This window comes from Cryptomeria japonica, chromosome 1 (genome assembly GCF_030272615.1).
Source record: "Cryptomeria japonica chromosome 1, Sugi_1.0, whole genome shotgun sequence".
NCBI classification, from domain to species: Eukaryota; Viridiplantae; Streptophyta; class Pinopsida; order Cupressales; family Cupressaceae; genus Cryptomeria; species Cryptomeria japonica.
In genome coordinates this window covers 241,853,777-241,870,162 of record NC_081405.1, presented here as the reverse complement: position 1 = coordinate 241,870,162, position 16,386 = coordinate 241,853,777, and the positions used below count along the sequence as shown (strand labels likewise).

At 32.7% G+C, this 16,386-nt stretch overlaps 1 pseudogene; it reads left to right on the top strand.

The window, feature by feature from the left end:
- The first annotated feature begins 5,539 nt into the window (after positions 1-5,539).
- LOC131034149 (chitinase 2-like) lies at positions 5,540-12,085 on the top strand (annotated as a pseudogene).
- The last annotated feature ends 4,301 nt before the right edge of the window (positions 12,086-16,386 follow it).

Genomic DNA, 16,386 nt, shown 5'->3' with positions numbered 1-16,386 from the left:
GTGAAAGAGCCATTCTTTTATTTTATTTTGATTAAGTATTTCGAGCTAGCCAACTCTTGAATTTTGGTTGAGACTGAGATTCTCTTTGAATGCCTCCAATTTTCTTTGAGATGTGAAGAATTGCATTGAAGTTACTTCCAAGGACTATGTTTTCCAAAGGGGCCAAATGAACAACCTTTTCTAGGCCCCTCAATATTCCTAACTTCTCATTGTTTTATACTAGCCTATAAACATTAATAATTATTATGTTAACATCCCCATTGTTATATATTAGGGAATCACTAATCCAATTTATACTACTTGTTGTTTTCACAAAGGAAACCCTTCCAAGATTCCAAAACAGAGCCAGACCACCTGAGGAGCACACTGCTTCAAGAAATTCAACTTCCCATACTCCTAATTTCCTTTTAAATGGTGTCATTTGTTCTCCATTCAGCTTGGCTTCTTTTTTAGAGAAATTGTATATACTTTTGAAAGTTTAATACAGTTCTTTACTGAACATTGTTTGTTAGGGGCATTTAGTCCCCTAAATTTCATGAAATAATATGCATTGGTCCAAGAGGAAGGGTTTCCCTAATCTTATGATTCAGAGTGTTGAAATGTTTTTCTCATCTTTGGCTTCACCATCTAATTTTTTGTGTTATATCAATGATCTCCATCATCTCCTACTACTAGGAGACTTACCACAATTTGGTTTTATCTTTATCAATAGATTTTCTTGCAGAACCAAGGAACTTCTATATTTAGGGCATTCCATAACTTCTAATTGATCTATATCCTCTTTTAATATTCTAATGTCATCCTCCTCTGGCTCTTCAAGATTTAGAATTTTTTGAATAAGAGTTTATTTTTCAATCTAACATTCTTCATTATCTATAGATTGATTATTAGAAATTCTCAAAAAATAATAAACAACTGCTAACTTGACAGGGACTGGAGAGCCCTCCTCGATAGAGTTATTTACCTCTAGAGCCTTAGAGGAGAAGGTTTGAGTTACAGGTGGAGCTTCACCATCCTCTAAAGAGATTGTGTTCTTTTGATTGAAGTCTGGAATCGAAGACAAACTATAATCATTCCTCCTAAATGAGTCTAAAGAGGATAACATTCCAAACTTCTTCACAGACACTAGTTCAAAACCTTTCACATTTTTCTGACCTTGTAATCTCACGAACCTTCTTTCGACTTAAATAAGACTCCAAGCTATAAATTTTTTTGAATTTTATCCACCACATGACTTCCTTTTCTAGTTGTTTTAATTGCCCATACACCTCCCACTTTTGTCTTTCGGAGAGGTGGAGAACTCATCCCCTAACTCTCTCAATCCATTTACTTCAGGTCGAGGAACAATTCCACTAACAGATTGAAGGTTTTTCTTTGTCAATTATAAAAAATGGTTTATTGAGCCTTCCTCAATCTTTTAATGAATTATTAACCTTATGCTTGTCCTTGGAAATTTTCTTTCTACATTCTCAGTTTGAGCCAATCTCCATTTCTTAAAGAGATTCATTTCCAGGCCTTAAATACCAATTTTTAGGAAAAATTCTCTGGTTTGCCAAAGAAAAATTTCCTTTTTCATCTCAAAACCCTTCTTTACATAATTCATTAGTTTCTTTCCTTTATACTTAATCATCTCTTGTTATCTTCTAAGTCCTTCCAAGTTTAGAAGGTAATTTTAATTTTTAGATAGATTACCTTACCGCTTTCCCTGAAAAATCCTCTCCAACCCTCTATCCAAATTTCTGCCAAATTAATTCCCTCTAGTATAATTTTGATGGAATTGGGAAATAAGAAGGCAACCAATCTTCTTTTCTATTGATCGTACAAAGTGGTATCTTGTTATTTCATCCAACTAATTGAATTAGAATAGGTAAATTTTTATTTACAGTTTCTAAGTTAGCAACTTCTACTTTTTGAAGATGAAGATATTGATCTCTTATCCCTTTATCTTCCCCTAGCACTTCATTATCTATCTCTTCCAACATTTTGTCTTGACTTCCTCATACCAACATTGAAAAAAATATCTTAAGTCTTTTAAGAAAAAATTATCCTATGGAATCTCAAAGTTCCTCAAAATCATTTGAGAAACTGCTATAGGGGAACAAGGAGAAGAAATTTCAAGGAAGACCTCTGAAGCTTCAAATATATCCTCCATGAATTGAAAATGATTGGAGATGGAGAAAATAATTGGCTATGAATTAGAGTTAACTCAACTGCTAGAACTATTGATGTCCAGGCATGAAGAAGAAATATAATCAGGTAAGTGGCATATACTACAAACTAGGGAGGGTTCTTCAGAAAACAACTTTTGGGGCCAGCAACCATTTTTTGAATTTATTTTCAAAGAAGGAAAATCTAAAAACAACGTCTCTTTCTTCTTTTGATTCCAAAAGTGACACAAAAAAGCCATTTCCTTGATATATTAGAAATACTTCTAAAACTCCTTTTCAATTCTTTGATACACAATGAAATTAAAAAAATATATCAATAAAGGTTTTTGAAAGTACAAATTAGTGGTTGTTGGCAAAATTTGTGAATCTAAGGAGAGAGGGAAGATTTTGAAAGTGTAATACTCGAATATTTACTCCTTTCCCCATTGCCAACCTAAAATTCTTTACCTTATTCAAAGCTAGCTGAATCCATATGAACTTTTGCAGAGTACAAATGATCGTTCTCTACTTCTCCTTCTTGAATAATTTCTTTTACCAATGGGAAAGACTATTTTTCTACTTCTTTCTCTGTTGCTTGATCCATAGAAGAACTAGAAAATTTGGGATCCTATATGTTGCGATTCTAAGGTTTCCATAAATGATTTTAGTTTGGGAACACCTTTCTAAATATTGAACCAATGGAGTTATCCCCAACCCGAGATCTATATTGATGAAAACGTAGAGACTTATGTGAAATTAGAATGTTGTTAGGGAAGTATGGCCGAAAGGAAATGTTTCTAGGATTCCCAAACCTACTAGAATCAGGAGGAAAATGGTTATTCAACTATGGCTCTGAAAAGGGATTTTTCTTCCACCCATATGATGACCTCAAAGCTTCATTTCTTCTCTTATGGATATCCTAATGATCAGCTAACCAAGCCTTCTTTGTAAAGGAAGATTTATTGGAATCCCAGAAGGACAGAGAAGAAAGATTGGTATACTGTTCGGAAAAGAAGCTGATTTTTTCCCTAGAAAGGATACTTGAGATGATCTCCTTCTAACATTTCTTTCTCCCTGCCACGAGGAATTGTTTCCATACTACTTTAGAGTTCTTTTTTCAAATCTGGAGAAAAAAGGAACTAATGTTCTCATCTTAACTAACTGAAATCCTTCCTAGAACCCTAGGAACTCCTCACAAATCTCAAACCATCTCTACTCTGATCCAATCTCCATGCTCTTCTCCAATCTCTTCTCTAAGATTGCATGGAAGAATAATAATTGCAGAAGTAGGAAATTACGTAAGTAAATAATATTGTTTTGAATTTAATATATTTTTTATTTAAAAATAAGAATAATTTTATTGAATTTTTTTGAAACTTATCTTGATCACTAATCAAATATCTTTTTTAATTAATTAATTTGAGAAGGTATTTTAAGTACCTTTAAATTTTTTATGTAAATCTAATTTTATTTAAAAAAATTGTTTTTCTTGCAAATCCAACAATTTACTATTTAATATTTTAAAGAAATGTTTATTTTTTATAAATATATATTTATCCATATTCCTTTTATACCTATTTAAATAACATAGTTTTTAAAATATTGATCAAATATTTATAATTTAAAGCAAACTATGACACAAATTATTTATATATAGAAAGAAGAGTTGGAATTCAAATCGCATCGAGTTTTTATTTATATATACCTTCTTTAATTCATTCAATTAGTGTAATATTCCTCTCATTGTAATTATAATGGACCATGTGAAAATCTATTAAAACAAATAGTATGACATCTAATATCCAATGTGACAATACAAAATGCTCCAATCATTCTCCATCTCTCATCTTGCATGATTACTATTCTAATGGAACTTCATCATACACATGAATAAAATAGGATTTCGTATGGCTACTAAATTAGGTAATAAAATCTACCTTTCATGTCTACTTTGATAATTTATCAAAATAAATATGATCTTAGATTGGTCAATTGAAAATGAAATCAAATAATTGGCAAAAGAATTTATAAATAAAAATTAATTAAATTAGATTGGATTTACTTTGACTTTATTGTTACGTCGATCTTAACTATCTAGAGGTTGAAAAAGATTTAGAAACTCTCTATCTCTCCATCCTCTTTCTCTATCTTCTTACCGCTCCCTGGATCTATGTCTATCTCTCTCTCGTCTCCCTCTATATTTCGCATTCTCTCTCTCTATCTCCCCATATTTATGTCTCTTTGTTTCTTTCCCTCAGTCTTACTCACTCATCTCTCTCCATTCACATCTTTCACTACTAAATCTCCCTTTCCATCTATATCTCTGTCTCCATCAATATATGCTAAACTATATCTCCCTCTCTACCTATCTCTCTTCCTCTATCCCCCATTTTCACTCTCCCCCTCCTCTAACTATATCTCTCCCTCTCCCTCCCCCCTCTCTCTCTATACATTGATAAAAATAACTTGTATTACAAACTTCTTACAAACCTAATTTGACTTTAAGAATGATTATTTAAATTTTTGAATATAATAAACTAAAACATAAGAAAAATACAATAAAAACTAAAATATAAGAAGATTACCATAAAAGCTAAAACACGACAAGAATACGATATGACATATATACATTGATAAAATAAGATGTATTGCAAACTTCTTACACACATAAGAATTATTATTTAAAATTTTAAACAATATTTTCTTAATTTTTAAAAATCAATAAAGATTTTAATTTAATTTATTATACTCATACAAATGTTCAATTCCACGACTTTAATTATAATTTGGTTTTTAAATTTGAAACTAATCAGTGAACGGCAATTTAATATGGGTGTGTATTTTGTTGGTTCATCCATATTATTGCTTTGTATTGCTTTTTGTTTGCAATGGCATCTACATAGACATTATCTTCCGAAGATGAGAATACAAAAGACGAATAAAATGAACGTAATATTCAGTTCCTTACGAAAGCCAAAATGTAACTTGCACAACTACGCTTCATTAGTATGTATTCACGTAGCCGTCTGTCGAAGTGAGGAGAGTAACATAAACAGAATTTCAATGGAACCTTCACAAATAGGCTAAGAAAACGCATCGACCAAATTGCCAGCCATCGTGATGTTTCTTGCCTGATAAATAACAAACTCTTGAACCCTTCTGAAAGCACAAGAATAGTTAAAAATACACAAGGTTTTATTCTATTAGTAAGTGACATGACCTCGCCTAATATGTAGTTTAGTGTCCCACATCACGTGATAGCGACAAATACCGTCTACATAATTTAAAGTTATTCCATGTATGTATATATATAGGACTGTTTGCTCTAATCGTTCATCCATATTTCTCACGACAATCCTCTCAGGCTGCGCTTTCTTTCTTCGCCTAACGCCATGGCTGAATTCTTCAAGATTTCTCTACTTGTTCTTGCGTTGCTCGTGCCTACTACAATAGGTACGTGTCTAACTGTACTCTATTTTTATTGAAGTACAGGGGAATAAGAGATTGTTCTTCTCGTTTGTATTCGGTCCTCTCCATCGCTATATATTGTTTTCACATTGTTGCCACATTAATTTAGCAGCCTTATTGTTTTATTAACCGGATTAAATTTCAGGTGCGAACACGAAACTTTTTAGGGAATACATTGGCGCCGAGTTCGATAATGTCAAATTTTCTGACTTACCAATCGATCCCGGCACGCAATTTCATTTCATTTTGGCCTTCGCTATCGACTACACCCCGTCAGGAAGCTCTCCTACAAATGGAAAGTTCAACATTTTCTGGGATAGTGACAATCTGAGCCCGAGCGCCGTGCAAGCCATCAAAGCTCAACACAAGAACGTCAAAGTTGCTCTCAGCTTAGGTGGAGACAGCGTGAGCAGTGGCAACGTCCAGTTCAGACCATCGTCTGTGTCGTCGTGGGTGAGCAATGCAGTTTCTTCGCTCACTGACATAATCCAGCAATACCATCTTGACGGCATCGACATCGATTATGAGCATTTCGACTATTCCGATCCCAACACATTTTCTGAGTGCATTGGGCAGCTCATCACGCAATTAAAGCAGAACAATGTCATCTCCTTCGCCTCCATCGCTCCCTATGACGACGGCCCAATACAATCCCATTACACTGCACTCTGGAAAAACTACGGCAATTCAATTGACTATGTGAATTTCCAATTCTATGCCTATGACTCGAGCACCAGCGTCTCACAGTTCATGAACTATTTCAACGCTCAGGAGTCTCGCTATAGCGGTGGAAAAGTGCTGGCTAGTTTCATGACGGAGGGAAGTGGAGGTTTGTCACCTGCGAATGGCTTCTTTGACGCGTGCAGAAAGCTTAGAGACTCTGGCAAGCTCCACGGCATCTTTGTGTGGTGTGCAGACAGCTCGCAGTCTAATGACTTCCAATATGAAAAGCAATCCCAGTCTGTCATCTTGGGCTCCTGATTCGCACAATAGGATTTGATGATAGTGGCTGGTGAATAATAATTACATTGTTTCCTTTTTATGTACTTGTTTCCATACTTTTAATATATTTCCTAGATTTCAAAGGGCGTCCCATCAAAGATTCGGTTCAAGCTTAAGACTAGTAGGATTTTGAGAACCATGACTTAAATTATAGCCTGGCTCTGTTTCTTTGTTCCTTTTTAAATCCTTCGGCAACCCAGTTTCTTGCGACATTGACCGTTACTGTCAAAAAAATTTATATCAAGAGTTTTTTTTTTTTTATAATCTAAGTAACGTTCTTTCCAAAAAAATCTCAAATGAGAATTCCATTTACCTATTAAGAAATCATGGTCATCGTCATTATCACTGTCCAATATCTAATTTAGAAGAAAGTATCTATTTATTATGCATAAATAAATCTCCCTTAGGAATTTCACGAAAATATTTATTTATTATGCACAAATAAATCCCCCTTAGGAATTTCACGAAAAGATTAAATTACTAGTTCTGATAAGCGAACATTCAGTCTAATTCTAAAAGCAATTTGAAAATTGTATTTACAATTACAGTTTAATGTATCATATGTTGTTATAATTATAAGTTTGCAGTAAATATTTTGAAATCATTTATTCTGGAACACTTTTCAGTTTGTACAATCTAGCATCTCTAAAATAATTAGACAGATTGGGATCTCGGAAATTATAAATAAATATAAGTTTTTAACACGGTTCATCAATTTGGCTATATCCACAGGCTTTACTATTATTGCAGCTTGCATACACAGTAAATATCTTTATTATTATTAAAGCTTGTTGCGACGATGAACCGTCGACTTCGACATGTCCAGTTAGGCATTATTACCCTATTCATGCTCCTATTTATCACCCCCACTCGGTCGAACGCTCGGGGTCATACCCTACCGGTGTCGTCCCTTGAGCGCCCTAACTTGTAAAAATATAGATAAGCAAGTTCTTACACATCCTGACCTATTGATCCAACCACTGAGACCTATGGGTGTGCCTTGCATACTTGTAGAAAATATCCTCCTTAAAATCCAAAATAAAATCAGCAATACTCACTTCTCTTGAGACTAATTCACATCTAGAACCTTCACCTCCACTCTTCAAAGTATATTTCACTGTCTCATATCTTTTTTTCTCAACATAATTCTTTCCAAACTCGTGTTCGCTGCCCTCATGAAAACATGAAACAAACTTTGACAACCCACCACATTCCGAGCACTTCTCATTCAAACAATCATTTCTATAGAAATAGCAGCCATCATCTCGAGGGCATAAAAATGGATCTTGCAAGTCTCTTGATGTTTGGGATGTGGTGTGCGGTCTCGGTTGCCGATTCTTAATTTCAAAACGTCCTTTACATTGGGTGACACTCTAGAATTAGAGTGCCAAAATTGTTTAATCTCCTCCTTCACATTGTCAATCAACTTTCTATCAACACGTCGAACCCTCTCACCAAAAGCCCATGTATCTTGTTGAAGTGGATCGTCAAGTCTTTGTCTTCGTGCAAGTGCTCTATCCAAAGTTTTACAGTTTATGTTAAAATCAATACAAGTTTGTCTCATTTGACGATCCTTCCTTAATTGATGGCTTACTAAGGAGGTTGTAATCACTCTTCGAGCGACTCTCTTATCTCTTTCTTTGGTATTTTTTCCAATAGAATTGAGAGCATCAAATAGATTTTTTCCAATAATAGAATTTCTCTCCATCTTCTTGTTCATACGAATCTTCAATTTGTTTAGCAATGGTCTCATCTTTATCATCTTAAGCAATTGAACAAAGAGTTGGCATTGCTCGGTCAATGTCTTATTGCTAAAATTTTGGTCAAAAATTTGTGTAGCCCACAACTGAACGGTTCTTATTGACCTCTTACCTTCAAGATTTGCAATAATGTTCTCATCGATTTCAAATAACCATTTTGGGGTTCTTGAAGGTCTTGGATTTGCAATTTTTCTTTCATCCATGAGAGCGTCTTCATTTCTAAAGTAATTAGGTGTTACATATGGTTCACTTGGTTGAACAATTCCACCTTCAATGTCAAAATTTTCCACATTTTCACCTCCTACGTCAAATTTTCCACATATTGAGCATTTTCATTATCACTTTCAACATTTTCAACATTTTCAACATTTTCACTTTCAAAATCTAAATTTTTATTTTCAATAACTTGTGACATTCGTTAGTTTGTCTAAGGCCAGAAAACCCTACCAAAGAGTTATACCTAAAAAGAGCCTTGAGACCATCTCTTATATTTCATGAGATCTAATTTGTTATTAATTATCTTTATTTTAATAAAAAATTCTACACACTTGATCCTTTTGGGGGATATTGAGACATAAAGATCCCCTCTAAACTCAAATCGTCTAAATATTTCTCTTTTAAAATTTTCATCCATTTCAAATTCGAATCGTTATAGAGTTTCCAAATGAGTTTTTATGTTAAAGCTTTATTTTGTCAAAGATGATTCCTCAAACTAACACCCCCCAAGTTTTTGGGCCTACAAATATTTTCCCAAATGACCATAGCTATTTTCTTTTTATCAACCATACCTTGCTAATGAAAGGTTCTAAATTTCTCAACTAGCTTATTGTTTACTCCAATATAGAGAGATAAGTAGGACATTAGATAGATAGGTAGAGTATAAAGAAAATATTTTAACATAGTTACTCTTCCTTCCTAGGACAATCATTTTGTCTTCCAAGATTCCATCCTTTTGTCTATTCTTTTTCCTATTGGGTCCCAAACATTGGATGATCTCAAACCCTTTAGTAAAGCTAGACCTAAATAAGACCAAGGATGTTCTCCTTCCATAAAACCGAAAAGAGAAAAGATCTCATGCTCAAGAAATGGTTTAATATTAAAGAATAAAACTTCATACTTGATCTAGTTTACCTGTTGACTTGCAGCTTTGGAGTAGATTCAAAGAATTTTTCTAAATTTCATTGCTTCCCTCTTCTCTGCCTGCCCAAAGAGAATTGTGTCATCCGCAAATTGTTGATGTGTGATAGCTTCAAATTCATTTATAATCTTAATTCTTCTAATAAATACATCTTGTTGAGATTTGATTAGAGACCTACCTAATGCTTCTACCATTAGTATAAATATGAAAGGACAAATAGGATCCCCTTGATGAATACCTCTAGAGGTTTCAAAAATCCTATTGGAGATCAATTAAGTAGGACCAAAAAATGAATAGAAATATAATAAAAGATTAGATTAATCCTTTCTTTTGAAAAAACAAAAGCTTCTAATTATTTACATATGAATAACCAATCCACTTTATCATATGCCTCCCTAATATCTAGTTCGATCAGCATGCTGAGTTTCTTGTTAACTTAAATTGAGTGGATAGATTCTTGGGCAACAATTACTCCGTCAATGATTGATCTTCCTAGAACTAATAATTTTTGTCCTTCAAAAATTAAAAGAGGAAGGATTTTATTCAATCTATTAGCTAAAACTTTGGACAACAGCTTATAAATTATATTTCATATGGAAATAGGTCTGAATTCATCTAATTTTAAAGCCTTTTCTTTCTTTGGGACTAAAGCAATAAAAGAAGTGTTAATTTACTTGAATACTCATCCTAAATTCATTAGTTCCTCTAATGCTTCTATCATTTCAACTCTAAGAAATGCCAACACTTTTGAAAGAAGTTGGTAGGAAATCCATCTAGGCTTGGAGATTCATTAGGATGCAGTTTATTAAGAGATATTTCCACTTCCCAAAATGGTAATTTTTTAGTTAGAATTCTTTTTCGCAACTCTGAAATCAATCTTGAAATTTTAATCAAAAGTGCTTTTTTGTGAGGATAGATTTGAACCTTACCAATTGTTTAAGATTTCATAGAAGTAGGACACTGTTTTTCTTAATATTTCCTCTAGATCCTTTATCATTATATCCTTCTCATCCTTAATCATTAAATTTTAATTAATTGTCCTTCTCTTCTTGGTATTGTTGTGAAATTTTTTTGAATTCCCATCTCCCTCTGCAAGACAAACTTCTCTAGACTTTTGTCTCCAAAAGACCTCTTCCTTAGCCAAAGCCTCTTCATACTAGTTAAGAAGCTCCTTCTGTTTAAGAAAATTGTTTTGATCCATGCCGTGTAGAATAACTTCTTTGTTCAGAGAATCCAGTTCCTCTTCAAATTTTAATTTGACTAAAAAAATGGTTAGAAAATTTTCCCTGTTCCATTTTAAGAGCTTCTACTTGATAGATTTCTGTTTGACTACAAAGAAATATAATTTAGATCCTTCACACTGAACTTCCTTCCACCAGCTTTCAACCATCTCAAAGAATCTTGGATCCTTCGTCCATATTTTCTCAAAATTAAAGGGATGGTTTAAAGGTTTTAACTCTCCCAAAATATCCAACTATATAGGGAAATGATTTGAGCCTAAAGAAAGTAAATTATATGATTTAAACAAAAAGAGAAAAGTGGAAAGATCTCCTCTAAAGAGGATCGTGTCCAATAATTCAACAATATTGTTGAATCCTAACCTGATATTATTCCATGTGAAAGAGCCATTCTTTTATTTTATTTTGATTAAGTATTTCGAGCTAGCCAACTCTTGAATTTTGGTTGAGACTGAGATTCTCTTTGAATGCCTCCAATTTTCTTTGAGATGTGAAGAATTGCATTGAAGTTACTTCCAAGGACTATGTTTTCCAAAGGGGCCAAATGAACAACCTTTTCTAGGCCCCTCAATATTCCTAACTTCTCATTGTTTTATACTAGCCTATAAACATTAATAATTATTATGTTAACATCCCCATTGTTATATATTAGGGAATCACTAATCCAATTTATACTACTTGTTGTTTTCACAAAGGAAACCCTTCCAAGATTCCAAAACAGAGCCAGACCACCTGAGGAGCACACTGCTTCAAGAAATTCAACTTCCCATACTCCTAATTTCCTTTTAAATGGTGTCATTTGTTCTCCATTCAGCTTGGCTTCTTTTTTAGAGAAATTGTATATACTTTTGAAAGTTTAATACAGTTCTTTACTGAACATTGTTTGTTAGGGGCATTTAGTCCCCTAAATTTCATGAAATAATATGCATTGGTCCAAGAGGAAGGGTTTCCCTAATCTTATGATTCAGAGTGTTGAAATGTTTTTCTCATCTTTGGCTTCACCATCTAATTTTTTGTGTTATATCAATGATCTCCATCATCTCCTACTACTAGGAGACTTACCACAATCTGGTTTTATCTTTATCAATAGATTTTCTTGCAGAACCAAGGAACTTCTATATTTAGGGCATTCCATAACTTCTAATTGATCTATATCCTCTTTTAATATTCTAATGTCATCCTCCTCTGGCTCTTCAAGATTTAGAATTTTTTGAATAAGAGTTTATTTTTCAATCTAACATTCTTCATTATCTATAGATTGATTATTAGAAATTCTCAAAAAATAATAAACAACTGCTAACTTGACAGGGACTGGAGAGCCCTCCTCGATAGAGTTATTTACCTCTAGAGCCTTAGAGGAGAAGGTTTGAGTTACAGGTGGAGCTTCACCATCCTCTAAAGAGATTGTGTTCTTTTGATTGAAGTCTGGAATCGAAGACAAACTATAATCATTCCTCCTAAATGAGTCTAAAGAGGATAACATTCCAAACTTCTTCACAGACACTAGTTCAAAACCTTTCACATTTTTCTGACCTTGTAATCTCACGAACCTTCTTTCGACTTAAATAAGACTCCAAGCTATAAATTTTTTTGAATTTTATCCACCACATGACTTCCTTTTCTAGTTGTTTTAATTGCCCATACACCTCCCACTTTTGTCTTTCGGAGAGGTGGAGAACTCATCCCCTAACTCTCTCAATCCATTTACTTCAGGTCGAGGAACAATTCCACTAACAGATTGAAGGTTTTTCTTTGTCAATTATAAAAAATGGTTTATTGAGCCTTCCTCAATCTTTTAATGAATTATTAACCTTATGCTTGTCCTTGGAAATTTTCTTTCTACATTCTCAGTTTGAGCCAATCTCCATTTCTTAAAGAGATTCATTTCCAGGCCTTAAATACCAATTTTTAGGAAAAATTCTCTGGTTTGCCAAAGAAAAATTTCCTTTTTCATCTCAAAACCCTTCTTTACATAATTCATTAGTTTCTTTCCTTTATACTTAATCATCTCTTGTTATCTTCTAAGTCCTTCCAAGTTTAGAAGGTAATTTTAATTTTTAGATAGATTACCTTACCGCTTTCCCTGAAAAATCCTCTCCAACCCTCTATCCAAATTTCTGCCAAATTAATTCCCTCTAGTATAATTTTGATGGAATTGGGAAATAAGAAGGCAACCAATCTTCTTTTCTATTGATCGTACAAAGTGGTATCTTGTTATTTCATCCAACTAATTGAATTAGAATAGGTAAATTTTTATTTACAGTTTCTAAGTTAGCAACTTCTACTTTTTGAAGATGAAGATATTGATCTCTTATCCCTTTATCTTCCCCTAGCACTTCATTATCTATCTCTTCCAACATTTTGTCTTGACTTCCTCATACCAACATTGAAAAAAAATATCTTAAGTCTTTTAAGAAAAAATTATCCTATGGAATCTCAAAGTTCCTCAAAATCATTTGAGAAACTGCTATAGGGGAACAAGGAGAAGAAATTTCAAGGAAGACCTCTGAAGCTTCAAATATATCCTCCATGAATTGAAAATGATTGGAGATGGAGAAAATAATTGGCTATGAATTAGAGTTAACTCAACTGCTAGAACTATTGATGTCCAGGCATGAAGAAGAAATATAATCAGGTAAGTGGCATATACTACAAACTAGGGAGGGTTCTTCAGAAAACAACTTTTGGGGCCAGCAACCATTTTTTGAATTTATTTTCAAAGAAGGAAAATCTAAAAACAACGTCTCTTTCTTCTTTTGATTCCAAAAGTGACACAAAAAAGCCATTTCCTTGATATATTAGAAATACTTCTAAAACTCCTTTTCAATTCTTTGATACACAATGAAATTAAAAAAATATATCAATAAAGGTTTTTGAAAGTACAAATTAGTGGTTGTTGGCAAAATTTGTGAATCTAAGGAGAGAGGGAAGATTTTGAAAGTGTAATACTCGAATATTTACTCCTTTCCCCATTGCCAACCTAAAATTCTTTACCTTATTCAAAGCTAGCTGAATCCATATGAACTTTTGCAGAGTACAAATGATCGTTCTCTACTTCTCCTTCTTGAATAATTTCTTTTACCAATGGGAAAGACTATTTTTCTACTTCTTTCTCTGTTGCTTGATCCATAGAAGAACTAGAAAATTTGGGATCCTATATGTTGCGATTCTAAGGTTTCCATAAATGATTTTAGTTTGGGAACACCTTTCTAAATATTGAACCAATGGAGTTATCCCCAACCCGAGATCTATATTGATGAAAACGTAGAGACTTATGTGAAATTAGAATGTTGTTAGGGAAGTATGGCCGAAAGGAAATGTTTCTAGGATTCCCAAACCTACTAGAATCAGGAGGAAAATGGTTATTCAACTATGGCTCTGAAAAGGGATTTTTCTTCCACCCATATGATGACCTCAAAGCTTCATTTCTTCTCTTATGGATATCCTAATGATCAGCTAACCAAGCCTTCTTTGTAAAGGAAGATTTATTGGAATCCCAGAAGGACAGAGAAGAAAGATTGGTATACTGTTCGGAAAAGAAGCTGATTTTTTCCCTAGAAAGGATACTTGAGATGATCTCCTTCTACCATTTCTTTCTCCCTGCCACGAGGAATTGTTTCCATACTACTTTAGAGTTCTTTTTTCAAATCTGGAGAAAAAAGGAACTAATGTTCTCATCTTAACTAACTGAAATCCTTCCTAGAACCCTAGGAACTCCTCACAAATCTCAAACCATCTCTACTCTGATCCAATCTCCATGCTCTTCTCCAATCTCTTCTCTAAGATTGCATGGAAGAATAATAATTGCAGAAGTAGGAAATTACGTAAGTAAATAATATTGTTTTGAATTTAATATATTTTTTATTTAAAAATAAGAATAATTTTATTGAATTTTTTTGAAACTTATCTTGATCACTAATCAAATATCTTTTTTAATTAATTAATTTGAGAAGGTATTTTAAGTACCTTTAAATTTTTTATGTAAATCTAATTTTATTTAAAAAAATTGTTTTTCTTGCAAATCCAACAATTTACTATTTAATATTTTAAAGAAATGTTTATTTTTTATAAATATATATTTATCCATATTCCTTTTATACCTATTTAAATAACATAGTTTTTAAAATATTGATCAAATATTTATAATTTAAAGCAAACTATGACACAAATTATTTATATATAGAAAGAAGAGTTGGAATTCAAATCGCATCGAGTTTTTATTTATATATACCTTCTTTAATTCATTCAATTAGTGTAATATTCCTCTCATTGTAATTATAATGGACCATGTGAAAATCTATTAAAACAAATAGTATGACATCTAATATCCAATGTGACAATACAAAATGCTCCAATCATTCTCCATCTCTCATCTTGCATGATTACTATTCTAATGGAACTTCATCATACACATGAATAAAATAGGATTTCGTATGGCTACTAAATTAGGTAATAAAATCTACCTTTCATGTCTACTTTGATAATTTATCAAAATAAATATGATCTTAGATTGGTCAATTGAAAATGAAATCAAATAATTGGCAAAAGAATTTATAAATAAAAATTAATTAAATTAGATTGGATTTACTTTGACTTTATTGTTACGTCGATCTTAACTATCTAGAGGTTGAAAAAGATTTAGAAACTCTCTATCTCTCCATCCTCTTTCTCTATCTTCTTACCGCTCCCTGGATCTATGTCTATCTCTCTCTCGTCTCCCTCTATATTTCGCATTCTCTCTCTCTATCTCCCCATATTTATGTCTCTTTGTTTCTTTCCCTCAGTCTTACTCACTCATCTCTCTCCATTCACATCTTTCACTACTAAATCTCCCTTTCCATCTATATCTCTGTCTCCATCAATATATGCTAAACTATATCTCCCTCTCTACCTATCTCTCTTCCTCTATCCCCCATTTTCACTCTCCCCCTCCTCTAACTATATCTCTCCCTCTCCCTCCCCCCTCTCTCTCTATACATTGATAAAAATAACTTGTATTACAAACTTCTTACAAACCTAATTTGACTTTAAGAATGATTATTTAAATTTTTGAATATAATAAACTAAAACATAAGAAAAATACAATAAAAACTAAAATATAAGAAGATTACCATAAAAGCTAAAACACGACAAGAATACGATATGACATATATACATTGATAAAATAAGATGTATTGCAAACTTCTTACACACATAAGAATTATTATTTAAAATTTTAAACAATATTTTCTTAATTTTTAAAAATCAATAAAGATTTTAATTTAATTTATTATACTCATACAAATGTTCAATTCCACGACTTTAATTATAATTTGGTTTTTAAATTTGAAACTAATCAGTGAACGGCAATTTAATATGGGTGTGTATTTTGTTGGTTCATCCATATTATTGCTTTGTATTGCTTTTTGTTTGCAATGGCATCTACATAGACATTATCTTCCGAAGATGAGAATACAAAAGACGAATAAAATGAACGTAATATTCAGTTCCTTACGAAAGCCAAAATGTAACTTGCACAACTACGCTTCATTAGTATGTATTCACGTAGCCGTCTGTCGAAGTGAGGAGAGTAACATAAACAGAATTTCAATGGAACCTTCACAAATAGGCTAAGAAAACGCATCGACCAAATT